The sequence below is a fragment of the Hyaena hyaena genome, unplaced genomic scaffold (genome assembly GCF_003009895.1).
Source record: "Hyaena hyaena isolate Hyena2069 unplaced genomic scaffold, ASM300989v1 scaffold_571, whole genome shotgun sequence".
NCBI lineage: Eukaryota > Metazoa > Chordata > Mammalia > Carnivora > Hyaenidae > Hyaena > Hyaena hyaena.
In genome coordinates, this window is record NW_024081203.1 from 341,840 (window position 1) to 357,184 (window position 15,345).

At 32.8% G+C, this 15,345-nt stretch overlaps 1 non-coding gene across 1 annotated transcript; it reads left to right on the top strand.

The window, feature by feature from the left end:
• Positions 1-4,150: 4,150 nt before the first annotated feature.
• Positions 4,151-4,252, top strand: LOC120248167. Its single transcript, XR_005532514.1, has one exon. It is a non-coding gene; the product is annotated as a U6 spliceosomal RNA (small nuclear RNA).
• Positions 4,253-15,345: the final 11,093 nt, after the last annotated feature.

Sequence of the window (15,345 nt, forward strand, 5' to 3'; positions counted from 1 at the left end):
TCCAATTTTCCACTTTTCTCTAAAAGCATAGAAAGTAATCTTTAAATTAAAGACAAATCACTTGGTATTGTAGTTATTATTAAGGATTAAATTTTCAGATTAGATTCTGTATTCTAATATACTGATAAATGATATTAATAAATACATGTTCATTGATTATGTTTAAATATCATTTTCAAGAAGGCAATTTATGCCTGTGAGACAAATATTATGTGAACAATTTTTTCAAAGACTCTATATAACCCATTATAATGACTGAGCCAGCAAGTTTAACTCAGTTCAAAGGTCATTTGATGACATAGATAGAGAGGCAATTTTAAAAAGAAGTATTAGGATAAGATTCTTGGATAGATATAAAGCTATTTTTTTCAAAGCAATAAATTTAACTTTTGGGGTTATCTCTTCCACTGGACAAAAATTATTTGCATCCCTACCTTGCATAGATTTATAAATTAACTTCGTTTCCTACAGAGTTGTAAAATAGAGAAGTAAATATAAAATCAAGCAACAAAAGAATACCAGTTATCTATTAGTTGTTTTCAAACTTTAGCTCATTTTTCTGAGAGTCGTATGTAATCATTGTGATCTTTTTTCTTCAAAAACATTACTCTAAAGTAAAGTTACTACAATAGCAAGTCCTTGAGGCTTGGTTAGACGAGTGAGGCATTTCCATAGTGTACCACAGTAGAGAGTTTTGTTTGCATTCATATTAGGACAGCTACTTAAAATTATTGCTTTGGTCAGTTACACTAATCCTATTAAAAGGGAAGTTAAAACTTAAATCTTAGTGATGCTTATCTTAAAGAGATTTATGATTAAAGGAACAAGGAATTCCCTCATAATAAGGGAATGTATAACAAGTTGTTAATATCACATACTTGTTGCGTTTTTAATTCCGTACCCCCAAAATCCCTGTGTCAAAATATTAACCCCTGATATGACTATATTTTGAGATAAAGTCCTTAAATAATAATTAGACAAGGTAAGTCATGTGTATGGAGCCCTAATCTGAAAGGAGCAATGTCCTTTTAAGAAGAGGTGGAGACATCAGGGATGTATATGGACAGAAGAATGATCATGTGGGGACACAGTGAGAAGGCAGCCAGCTGTAAGCCAAGGGGAGAAGCTTCAGACAAACCAACCCTCCCAGCATCATGATCTTGAAATTCCAGCCTCCAGAATTGTGAGAAGATACATTTTTCATCCATCCAGTCTGTAGTATTTTCTTATGGCATCCTCACCGGACCTCACCTACTTTGCTTTTATTCACTAGAATGTTTATGTGGTATTAAATATAACCTATCTTCTATGAGAACAGAAGGTAGTATTTTATAAATTTATATAAATTCAAATCCAGTTGCTCATAATCACTTCAACGTGCAGATAGGTTGGAAGAAACTGGAAAAAAATAACCAAAGAAAACTATGTATACAGTAGCACCAAAATATTTACCATAAACTGTCTTAAACTCGTAGTGCATGCCTTTGCCCTTCCCAGAATGTCTCTTCTATTTTTTTTAAATCAGTTCATCCCCCTTTCTCACTTCTCGGTATGCATTTTCTCCATTCCCTCGACTGAGGCAAGGATAAATTTCTTGTTCATTTCAGTTACTTCTCAGAGAAAATACCACTAGTTTTAAAGTACCTGACTCCATTAGACAGCTGGTCTTGTTTCTTAATCCCAGTTTGGATTGCTTCTGGCTAGGTCTATTCGCCAAAAGGTGTTGAAGCAAAAGGACAATTTGAGTCACAGTCTTGTCTTACTAAGGCTTTGTTCAGCAATAGCTGTTTGTATTTCGACATCAAGCTTAGAAATAGACTAAATATGACAAGCATGCAACAGCCACTCTCTAGTCTTGAATACTGTTGACAAAGCCAGATCTTGGCTTTTGGTCAGCGATATTTTGTTTTTCCCTTTATGCATGGTAGACTAATGTCGACGAAAAGAACATAAGTAAATATGACCAAACATTTACACATTTTATTCTATTAATACTTTCAGAAAAATATTAAAAATTCTTATTGAATTCCTAATATTTTTGATATAGTACATGGGAACTGGAGACCCTGGTATTTCTCCTTATCTTTGCTTTCCTTCTCTGTATTCTTTCTTACTTCCCTTTCTAATTCCCATGCCACTTTCATTTTTAAAATTAAATAATACCATTAGGTTCCTCCCACTCATTGGCAGTTTATGATATCAGAGCTCTTCTGTCAGCTTTTCCATATGATAAAAACATAAACCTGGTTGTAAAAATCTTGTATAGAAGCAGTGTAAACTGTTTTTTGTGGTCCAGAAAAGGAGACTCAGCCACCACAATAGCTGCCGCCTGTTACATGGAATAAAACATGGGCAATATGTTTGTTCCCTTAGCTTGTTTCTTGGAGCCTTGCCTCTACTTCTAAATTATCAAGAGTAAGCCACCTGTGAATTAAGTTATCTATTCCAGTAGATGGGAATAGCAAATTTTTTTGGTATGTTTATCTTTCCTTTGAATAGATAACATCAACTTTCAATCTTAATTACACTGATCTTATTGAGGTGGTGAGAATATCATTTTCATGGCCCCATATGTTGGATTCATATAGTGAGCCTAGGGGAATTCAAATGAGTTCTTCAAGATCACCCTAGAGCCTTTGGAGGAGTCTTGATCCCAGAACAATGATTCTTTCATTTTGCCACATGGATGTAGAAAACCCATACCTGATCTCAAGTACATTTTTCTAAATAAAGGGTAATCAACAGTCAGACATGTGGTAAATATATTAGGCTGCTGCTGTTACTCTGGTGTGCTATTATTTGGGGCCTATGAATAGGAAATGTAAAGTAATCTCACAAGGAATTTTATTCTAATGTTTTTTCAAAGAATAAAAGCTTTTCTTTGAAAGGAGTTAGGATGACAAAAACCTAAGATTATTAGAAACCTGGTAGTAGATCTTTCCTTGGCAAGATTAGGTTGAGTTATTACCAGTAAGTGGTAAGCAGGGTTCATTCATTTTCTTTTTGTAAGATGAACTTCAAAGAAACAGTTGCCAAAGGCTTTGTGGCAGATCATTCAGTCACAATGCATTGGATTAAAGAAATGCAGTACCTTCTAGCCTTTCCACATAGTATCCTAAAACTAGTCCCTCTACCTGGACTAAACCTCAGATGTTTTGACTTTTAAAATTCTAATGTAGCCACATGTTGGTGGAGAAATTTAAAGCTTCTTTTTCATCACTGTGCTAGGCTGCTTTCCAAGAAACCACTAAGCATTAAAATGCCACTTCTATCCATAATATCAAAATTCTTAATATATTATTCAATTTATACATAGCCATATCAAACATTTTCTTCCCTGGAGTGATTACCTTATGGACTATGTGTGAAACCTGTCTTTTTATTTCTAAATACCACTGTTAGTAACTTGATTTAAGAAACCAGAATAATAAAGGTTCAAGAAATAGGCTCAAAGATAAATGGTTTCTACTCTTTCTGGCTTCCTTATGAATAAAGTATTTTTCTACCATATAGATTCTATGTGCTTCTTACAGAAAGAAATTGTCTCCCTCATGACAGATGTTCTCCCTTAAAGTAACTTTGTTAACCAGATCCCAAAGGTATCATTTGACCTCCTTATGATTGCACTATTTTTTCTCATTTCCTAATGGGGTAGTGTATTCTTTACTTTTCTTTACTTTGGTTTTTCATAAACAAAATATGTTTCATCCTATATCATTGAAAATGAAATGAAGAATTTAGGGATGATAAAATCACTTTCAAAAGACAGCTTCATTTTGATGTTAGTGTGAGAAATCTAGCAGGGAAAACAAAACTTGCACACCTATTTTAAACTTAAGATACACAGAAGAATGAAGCAAGCAAAAATGGGATTCTTCAAATATGTTTTAACAGAGTGAATATTTAGATTAAATTCATGTAATAGAACTTGATGCACCTCATGCTCATAGCTTTTCCATATTTTATTCACATGATTTTGGTCCTAGGCTGTTTACATATAGCAAAATGGGTTTGTTTGTTCATTCAAAGGAGCCTGCTTTGAATTCTGTGTCTGTCTCCCTCTCTCTCTGCCCCTCCCCTGCTCGCACTCTGTCTCTGTCTCTCTCAAAAAGAAATAAACATTAAAATTTTTTTAAAGATTTTTAGAAACTTGGCTCCTTATTTACAAATGTCCCAATTTCTAATGACACAGATATCAGCATGGCCCCTGCGCAAGGATGACCTACCAGTTCATGAAATGTTCTATATTTTTCTGAGATGATAGACTTTCTACTGCCACCTGTACGCAGAGGGATGCTGAGCTCATGAGAAGAAGCAGAAAAATACAGATGAGAAGGAGGAACCCAGGTAGCTTTGTGGCTTTATGTCCAGGCCTCTTGCCCTTAGCCTGTGTCACACCATCCTGGTGTGTCCTCCCGTAGGACTCACAAGTGCCACCACCCGTGACATCCCCTTTCCCTGAATCTCAGTGCTTCCTTTTCCTCAGCCTCTCCTCCTGGGTCACTCCTAGAGTGTGGGGGTTCTTCCTAGTGTTTGGTAGTCCTGTGGGGCTCACTCCAAAGTATTCAAAGTAGCTTTGTCATAAACACACAAAAATATACAAATTTCCAATTTCTGAGGGGGAAAATCTTATATTTTGCTTGACTGTGGTGCCTATTTAAGCATGAGAGACAAGTTTCTGCCTTACAGTTACACCTATGTGCTAGTGAGGGTAGGGGAGTTTTAAAAACAGAAATACCCAGAGAAGGGGGTTAATCAGTGTGAGCTTGGAAGCCCTTCCAAATGCTGGATAAATCAAATGCAAACAAGCCACATTAAAGATTATGGTGGATATTCAGAAGTATGAGATCATATGGGCATGAGACCCTGTTTTTGAAGAGATTATAATCTATTATGGTAGCATAATAATAAGATTGATGGAAAATAAGAACAAATTATTTCAATAATCATTTAATAAAATAATAAATACCCCAAAGTTGAGCATACTTTATTGCTCTATAAATTGTGCAGAGAGCAAGAGAGAACAGGTCAGAAAGATTACTAGAAAGTAGAATGGCTAATGGAAGTTGTATCATTGTCCAAGGATATACATTGTTGTTTTAAAGCTGAGTCCTCCAACAGGCAGAAATTTGTTCAGAAAACATTTTATTTATCGATTTCCTTCATTATGTTTTTAACTGAAGTACAATTGACAACTTTAGTTTCAGTCATACAGCACAGTGATTCTACAATTGTATACATTGCTAAATGCTCACCGTAGTAAGTGTAGTTACTGTCTCTCACCATACAAAGTGATTATGGTATTATTGACTGTATCGGCTATGTTGGTCTTTTTATCCCTGTCACTTATTTATTTTATAATGGGAAATTTATACCTCTTAATCCCCTTCACCTACTTCACCAATTTCATCACCTCCCTCCCCTCTGGCAACCTCTAGTTTCTTCTCTATATTGATGAGTCTGTTTTTCTTTTTTGTTGCTGTTTATTTTGTTTGAGACCACATATAAGTGAAGTCATATGGTATCTGTCTTTCTCTGTCTGACTTACTTCACTTAGCAGAATACCCTCTGGGTTCATCCATGTCGCAAATGGCAAGATTTCATTCCTTTTAAGGCTGAATAATAGTCCATTGTGTATGTATAGTATATTTTGTTTATTCTTCTATCAATGGTTACATCTACATCATCGCTATTGTAAATATCACTGTGATAAGCATAAGGGTGCATATATCTTTCCAAATGAGGTGTTATTTTTGTTTTTTGTTTTTTTTTTTCTGGTAAATACCCAGAAATGGAATTACTAGATCAGATGGTACTTCCATTTTTAGTTTTTTGAGGAAACTCCCTAATATTTTCCAATTTATATTTCCACCAACAGTGCACTAAAGGTTCTCTTTTCTCCACATCCTTGGTAACACTTGTTATTTCTTGTCTTTTTGATACTAGTCATTCTGACTTGTATGAGGTAGTATTTCATTGTGGTTTTGACTTGTGTTTTAGATAGAAGACATTCACTGGTGGAATATGTATTATTCCTTTTGTTTCATAAAAACAATAAAAATTTGTGTGGCAGTTACCAGGCCAGGAGACTTTATACTACCCATTAATGAATAGCTTCTTTGGGGAGTAATATTTTCCTCTACTTCTCTTGGTTCTTTGGCTAATCTAATAATCAAATTAACATAGGACAGATTAATAGGATAAAAACAAATTTAAATACATTCTTTTGGGACCCCACAGAGACAATGAGACCCAAAGTCATTTTGGGCAGTTGAAGTTTATATGCCATCCTGAGCTAAAATATGGGATAGAGGCCTGGGGCTTCAAAAAGGAGGAAGGCAATTCAAAGGACAATAGAAGGAACAGATGTTTGGTAATTAGATGTTTGCCATACCATACAAATAGTTCTTTCAGATCTCCTCTCTCTCTTTCTCTCTCTCTGAGCAAGTCTTCCTATCTAAATTCCTTTAAATACCTAAGGGAAGTGTAAAATTTTTTCTTGCATCAACTGGGTCTTGATTGCTTTCAAGTCAGATAATTCACAACCCAGAGTGGGATAATTTGGGATCATACATTTTTGCTGCTCTTCAGCTTATGGATTTTATTGTAGATGATCTTCCAAGTTGGGTAAAGCTGCATCTGTGTGTTTGATTTAAAAGACTATGATATTTTAAAAAAAAGTAGGTTCAGGAAAATTGTCTTAGTGCCTTAAGATTTTGTAATAAAAATATCCTTAATTTTATGTATGAACTATTTCTTCATTGGTCATTAAAAATAAAATGGAAATTGGATATTGATTATAGGAATTTGATCATTTAGAAAAACACTGGCTTTAATTTTTTTAAATATGTTTATTTTGTGATAGAGATGTTTTCTCTCAACGTTTGTCACTTTGCCATGTAGATAGTATATAAATAATGTACAAGTACATTAGCACAAGTACATTGTACATGATTTCTTTGTGAATCTGTGTGTATTTTTCAGTATAATAAGGGTCTCTTCATATTGGTTGATGTTGCATCATATGTGCTATTTCCTGAAATATTTACTTACCAATAAAATGATGACAGAGTTAGCTAACATTTTTTCAGGCAGTATAATCATGTTTACACAAGGACTAAAAATTCTTTTCTGATGTAACAACTTTGTATTGGCCCTGTGCTAAGCTGTACCCATAAATAATAAAGCCTCCATAGTTCTGGAATTACATATATGTGTAGAAACTTATTAACAGTTGAAAAAAAATATTGTGTGCCCTCTGACAAAAAGTTTTAACTACTACTCTGAAAAGTACCTTTACTGGCTTAAATCAACTATGAATGTTAAAAATATTGATACATCTTAGCATCAAACAAAAAGATAACACACTAGTAAAGTATTTTAAAAACATGCATTTGATTCTAAAAATAAAAAAAAAAACAGCACATGTTTTAACAGTTTAAGAAGTGTACTAATAAAGGGCTTATAAAAACTACTTTTGCTAAAACAAAGCCTATTGAATTTCCAAAGAGGTGTATTATAACATGTTTACATTTTTTGGAATTTTTGGTATGAGACAGGAATGATAGGCAACAAAGGGTGTGGAGTGGGCATATTTCTAAGTCTAAAGTAGCATCCTTAAGAAATAGTCAAGATGACCCATGATGGGTAGCATCCTATGGTAGCAGTCTAGAGGTGTTGCACGGATTTTTCCAGTCAGGTAGACAAATACCTTGACATGCTATCTTCTCCTTTCTAACAAAACCCTTCATTCTACCTATCATTTGGCCATTGAAATAATTTAGAAATAAATATTATCTAATGTAACTGAACATGTTCTTTTTATAGCTATAACCTGTTCTCTGGGGGGAAAATATTTCAAAGTTTTTTATTGTGGTAGAGCAAGCAGATGACTAAGTTCTGCCTCATCCCCTGAAAAACATGTTCTAATGTTATACTTGAAGGCAATTACAAGGTTTCATCAGCCTTATCACTGAGACATTTTCTGTAAAATCAAATCTGTAGTCCCTTTACTGCAGTGAGTCATCAAATACTTAAACTATTACATTACTGCATGATTTCCCCCCCTGAATAAATTACCTAATGTTCATTGTCATTCTTCAAAAGCAACACAGGCCCTGAGCACAACAACTCTAAGCTAGGTAAGGTTTACCCTGGGGCTGTCAGCCTTCTGATTCCACATCCTGTCCTCTACTTCTGGACACATCTTTCTGTGTGAGATCACATCAGTGTCCTCCTGACAGCTCCCTGTGGAGACTGTTCTCAAGGAAGGATAGAAATCTCTTCCTTAGGACAGTAAGTAACTGTTAGCAATTTTAAGTATTGTCTTCCTGGCAATGATTATATATATAGTATAATAGAGATTGAAACCTTGAGTATAAACTCGGATCTAACACTTTAAAGAATATAGTGTAATAATGTAATCAGGCATTTCTTCGGTGGGGGAAAAATACACACAATTTTCCACAAGATTTTAGGGAAAGACTGTATCTGGGAAAGCTATCCAAGGAATACATGTTAAAACCATACAATGGAATGTATTTCATGTTAGGATATAATTTTGGGTATCAGTAAGAAGGATTTTTTTTAGATTTAGAATTTTCCCTTCACCTATACACATAAGGCCAACCTGATTTAAAGCACTCTCTTTTCTAAATATTCAATATATACACTTAAGTCTTAAAACTCTTTTTCATTTACTTGTAATCTTTCATTATGTGCAGTACTCCAAGATGCTTAGCACATTCCTAGAAGGTGCCAACTGACCCAAATTAGAATGCTATAATTTCAGGGGTACCTGACAGGCTGTTCATGAGTTCAAGCCCCAAATTGGTTTTTGTACTGATGGTGGGAGTCAGCTTGGGATTCTCTCTCTCTGCCCCTCCCCCTCTTGTGCATGTGCTCCTTCTCTCAAAATAAATAAAAAGCTTTAAATAAAATAAACAAACATACAAAAAACTGTTACATTTCAGCTTTAAGGCACTGTGTCCTTTTTAAGTACAAAATAATTAAATGAAATGTCTTGCATTTTCTGAAAACCATGTAAATGCCATTTTTAATTTTTTTAAGCAGAAAAATTTTAATCTATCCATATATATGTTTAGTTGTATAGAATACATTACCAACGTTGTGAAGCTCTATGTTGAAAAGAATATGCTTTCTTTATTGCCAAGTATGAACTACATAAAAGCTTTAAATCAGTGAATAAAACTGAAGGTCCAGTGTTTCCTAGCATTGAATTTTCACTTCTTAGTCACTTTGTATCAGGAATGACTTCAGTATATTTACCAGCATGTCAACAGTAAGATTTTCTGAAGATGTTTCTATGTATAATTAATAATGCAATCAGTAAAAACTAATCTCCAGGGAACTCACAATTCTAAAGTTATACATGAATTAAAGATAAAATCTGATATTGTACTACTCTTTTTTCCAGTCTCATCTATCTATAATTCCAATTGCCTAACTAAACTTAAATACAAATATGAGAGTGAGAGTATATGCAAAGTACTAAGCTGACAAATATAGAGTGCTGGCTATTATTTCTGTTTGGAAGTCCGGGATCTGAGCTATTCATTTTGTAGTCTGACAGTCATCACTACAATTCCTTGAATTCCCAAAGCTTTTCATACAGCTTCCTCAAGGACGGCTATCATGTCTTAGCTACTGCAATGACAGATGGGATATAATGTGTCATGTGATGGATAACTCTGGAGCCATAGTACTTAATCCTTCTAATACTAATAGCTGCATTATCATAGAGATTTATGGGAATGTCAGTTTCAAGTTCCCAGTTCCATTCATGGGTTTTTAAAACTTCAGCTGCAAAAAACATGCATCCATCCCATTAATTCTAATTATCATGGTTCATCTTCTCAGCAGTTTTGCACTCCGGAACCTTTCAGTGCAAATTAACGTACCAAAAAAGTGTATTAATTAATATTTGTAGCTTTTAATTTCTGCAAGAGTGTTGTCTGGAAGCAGCTGGCAGTACAGGGCCGCTGCTATTGAATCTTTGCCAAACAAGTGCAGATGTAATTTTGTTATCTCTTGCTTAGTCATTTACGCAAATTAATTTGAACAATTAGCCTTTTACTGGTCCTTCATGAATCATGCAAAAGGGATCTGCCAAAAATTGCTAGTTGACAGAAAAGAATTGGTTAATGCTGTGCATTTTCTAGGAAGGTAATGCGGAGTGAAACTCAACACTGTTTTAGACTGTAGACAATTGCTTAAATATTCTGTTGTAAGATTTACTTAGCACTGTAAAACTTGAGAATCCCCTAATGAAGAGTAAACTTGCATATAGTGAAGGTTTATTTGATAGGACTCAAATATTTCATGAAATATCCAACTTGAATATGCCTTAATCAAGTATAGAGGCAAAATGAGAAATGAGTTTTCGTTATGAAATAGAAATTAATTAACCAATTTTTACTACTTTCCAGGTCACAGATGCTCACTTCTGTTTACTCAATATTTGTTGATGTCTTTATGTAATTATTATTATATACGTAGATTTAAAACACATGTGTAGCCTCATTTAATAGCTTCTAATAATCCTCTAAGCTTCTAAGAAGTTAGAGATGGAGAGTGATTTAAATAGTTAAATATTTAGTTATTCAATTTTAAAGCCTGGGTGAAAAAGAAGACTTAATGTCGAGGAAACAAAATGAAGTCACCTCTGAATGAGTAGAGATCTGTTTTGTGATCTTCCCAAGAAGTTACCAGTGTCTTAAAGGAAAAATAAACAAAGTCAGAAAATGACAATTGGAAAATTTGTTATTTTTTTCCTTGGAAGATGGTCCAGACTATCTGTGATCTTATGTTTGTAGCTAAATTTGAATCTACTTTTTTCTTCATATTTTTAACCACTAGAATTAAGGATTTTTTATCTAATATTAAATGCACATGGTTGTACACTGTTAGAATGTCAAATAAAAGCTCACCTAAAATTAAATTTTTCTTTACTTTGTACAGTATTAGCTTAGAAAGGGTACAGAAAGGGGTGCCTGGGTGGCTCAGTTAGTTGGGTGTCCACCTTTGGCTCAGGTCATGATCTCACAGTTTGTGGGTTCGAGCCCCTCTTCCGGCTCTGTGCTGACAGCTCAGAGCCTGCAGCCTGCTTTAGATTCTGTGTCTCTCACTCTCTGTTCTGTTCTCCTGCTTCTGTTCTCTCTATCAAAATGTAAATAACCATGAAAATGAAAAAAAAAGGGTACAGAAAATATTTCATAGTATATACTCAGGTATATAGAAATTATGCATGTACGTGTTTTAAATACATGTATGTATGTTCACATGGATAGCATATTTATATTTGGTTAAAATATGTCATTCCATCTCATTATTTAAATTTAAAAGAAATTGTTAATCTCAGACCATAGCTTTTAGGAAAGAGGATTGAAAAAGAATGAAATTCACTTAGATTCCTGTCCTAGTATAGATCTTAAAAGTAAGTCTACTTGAGATAGGTCTAATGATTAGTCTTCTACTGCAGAATATTTTTAAAATGCAAGTTACTGATCATTACTTGGATAATAAATCATTGTAATCATAAAGATTAAAATAACAAATGTGTAGAACTTGGAAGTGATTGTTTTTCAACAGCTTTTCTTTCTTTTACCTCATAATGAAATTTACATTTTCCAAAGTATAAATTCCACAAATCTAACATTAATGGAAAAAGTATATAAAATATTTCAAATATTTTAAATTGTTAATTGTAGAAAATCTCATTTTATCTCTCTGTTGGTCTTAGTGTTTTGAAAGTAAAATGCTTTGGAGGATTTCAGTTGAATAAATAGTAACAAATCAAGCTCAGTATAAAATCAATCCAGTGAAAGTTTAGGGGACATTCAGAGTTTCAAATTACAGTTAGTTATATTTTTTCTCTTTAAAGAAGCAACATTTGGTCAGTGTTAAAAATCTGAAATCTATCACAAGGATATTTTTAAAATCACGTTGAAAATTTTGCGAAATAACAAGAGTTAAGATTTTGATTTATTTTATTACTGTTTTCTACATATTTTAAAAACATTACCATACTCTATAATTAATAATCTATAATATCAAAATATTTCTTGCTATTAAAAATAACTATTAATATTTCATTGCACTTATAGTTTTAAACTTTAATTGCCCATTTTACTATTGCTATACATTAAGTTGTATCTCTTAATTATAAATAATAAAGCAATGGACATCTTTACTTGTAAACTTTTCCTTTATTTCAGTCAGATTCTTTAGGCTTGATTCTCAGAAATGATATTATTTGTTCAAATGATGTGAACACTTTGAAATTTGGTACATATTTCTTTATTTCTTTCCAAAATTCTACTTTTCCCTGGAAATAAGAGAAAACTTAGATTATAACGTCTCCAACAGCATCAAATGTTATCAAAATAACAAAATAAAATTTTAATACTACACATTAAAAAAAGTAACATGTTCTTATTTGCTCACCTCCATTATTAGTAAAGTTGAACATTTTCTCGCATAGTGTCTGATGTACAATTTTCTCATCTGCAAATACTTATCAATTTGAAGTTCAGTGATTGTTTTTTGAGATTTAGTCGCAATGATTTGTTTAAAAGAGCTTTGTAAAGTCCCATACAAATATATGCTATTATCAATAACATATTGATTAATAGTCTTTTCCTATAGAAACTTCATTTTGTAACTAAATAATTCTTTAATTTCAGTTTAGCAGAAAAACAGTAAAAAGATCATATGCCTCCAGAATTAGGGTTGCTCATTTCTTTGGCTGAAAAAATTTTCAGAAAATTTTTCCTCTGTATCTGTGTGGATTATTAGTCAGTATAAATAACCAAAATTTAATTTACATTATTAACAATATATGAGATGTTATATAAATATATTTTTTCTAGCTCAAGCTATGGAAATTCAGGTCAATTTTTTAAATTTCACCTTCTTTTATTTTCACTAGCAAATACTGCCATATAGTTACTTATTGGTTACAGTCACCCTATAATTTATATAACATATAACATAATTCCTTGGCTTTAAGTATATTAAAAATAACTTTCTCATATAGAAAAATAGTGGGAAAGTAAATCAACAAAACAATAGTAATTATTATTATTTTTACTAATTGACCAAGATAACTTAGTGATCATCTTCATCACTCCCTAAGCAGCATGTACACAGTCTATATTATAGTCACACATATGCAATGTAATACAATGGCAGTCCAGATTTTTTTAAAGAATTATATGACTTGTAATAATCATTTATGTTACCATGTAAATGGAAGGAAAAAAAGAGAGGTAACATACGTCCCTTTTTCCTTGGCTATGTAGATGTATTCTTATGCATGGAATGAGATGAATTAATATCATTTATCTGGTTACAAAGGAATGTGTATTTGATGTTTAAAATGCAGACTTAAGAAAATAAGTATGACTTCTAATCCTCAAAACACAAGTGCTGGTTATATGGAGATCATTATATGGACAGGGTTCGTTTTGTGTTTTCATGTATTTTAACAAAATAAACTGGCTTTTTTCCCTACTTAATACATGCTACATATTTCACATATAAAATAAAGTTTTATAAACCCACTGTTATATTATTCAATTATTTGATGTGATCTGTAATTTGTATAATCAGTTTTCTATTTTGAATATGTGTATTACCCTAAATATTTGGTATTATGAACAACACTGAAACAAGCATAGAGGAATCTTTGCATATATTCATTATCATTTTTTGAAATAAGTTTCTGAGTTGATATTTATATTTTAAAGTTCATTTCAGCATGTGTCTCAATGAAGGCATTAATGTTTTATAATATTAATAACTCTTTGTTAGCAATGAACACCAAGGAATTCAGATTTATAGTCATTCTTAAGAAACAATTAATAGTTTAACATAGTTAATAATGTTTTGGTTTGTTGTTACCAAATCTACAACTAATGTGTTAGTAATGTATGTCTAAACCAAGTTTGCAGTTTATCTCATTGCTGGGTAACTGACTAATCAGGAGAAAAAAAGTCCCCTCGTATATACACACTGAGAGATGAAGCTAGTCTCTCTGTAATTGAAAGTATCACTGGTAAACTTGGCTGGAGCTTGATTAATAGTATATTAAAATCAGAGTCTTCTTGGTGAGTGCTAGATAAGGAGTTTTGGGCAAATTACTTGGTTACTGGGAAGCCTTTAAATTTTAATCATGGAAGTACTTCAGTGTCATTAGAAACTGAAAGGACAATGGGGTCTGCTGGCAAGTTCTCTGAATTGTTGTGCTTTTCAGGCTCTCCTTCTGCCATGCTATTGAGAACCAAGCATGGGCTGCAATCGAAAATCCTTTAGCTCCCCATGACTTTGATTGCTATTATTGTAATTTAATATTACACAGTATCTTAGAATAAAATAGCCCAAGGAAATGAGAAGAGATAATGCAGGAGGTGGGGGTAGGGTGGGGAAAATTGAAATCCAACTCAAAATTAGTTCTGAAAATAGTTTTAAGCCAGTGAATCTTCCTTCAACCATTGAAGCTGCAGGGAAAAAAGCGAAGATTTTAAAGTAAGCAACAGGTAAAAAAATAGAGACAGAAAACTTTCTTCATTCTTGGAAATCGGAAACTGTGCTTAACGAGTTGCAAAGTGAAAAATGCAATAGGAAGCAAAGGTAGTTATCTTAGCCTCTGCATGTTTTGACATTTCACGTATAGTATTAGATAAAGTATGAGATACAGAGTTTCATCCAAATAAGAATCCAACATACACTTGGCTATTATTAAAATTTTTATATTAATTTTAATAATAATATTTAATTTAAATTTAATATTATTTAAATTTAATAATAATATTAAAGTTATGCCATGAGATTATTTCATGTCCAAGACGCATGGGAGCATTCCCCCCTGTGTATGTGAATTCTAGTAGTTTGAGCCCTGGCCGCCTCAGTTTTGAAAAGATAAACAAGGAATAGAATCATAAATAATAAAGTAGTCATTTTAGAAATCACCTAATCCAGAAACATTTATTTTTACAAATTAGCTAAAAGGAGAATAGAGTGAGAATATTATCTGATTTGTGTGACACAACTAAAGCAAGCTCGCCATTAGAGAACTTCAGTGTAGTTTACAAGTTGGGGGAATACTTTGATTATGTCTGACTCCTTTTTAAGTAACAATTTTCAGTGATTTATGCAGCTGCTGTCAAGCAAAGGGTACAGAGGGCTTGCGAGATTTGGAGAGAACTTTCTGAATAATTCTAAGAAACCAACATGTTACTCTGTGCTTTGGTGGCTTGCATATGTGTTAATGTACTTCACTGAGAGCTATTTCAAGTTTTGTAACCTCTTTAATTATATTTCTGA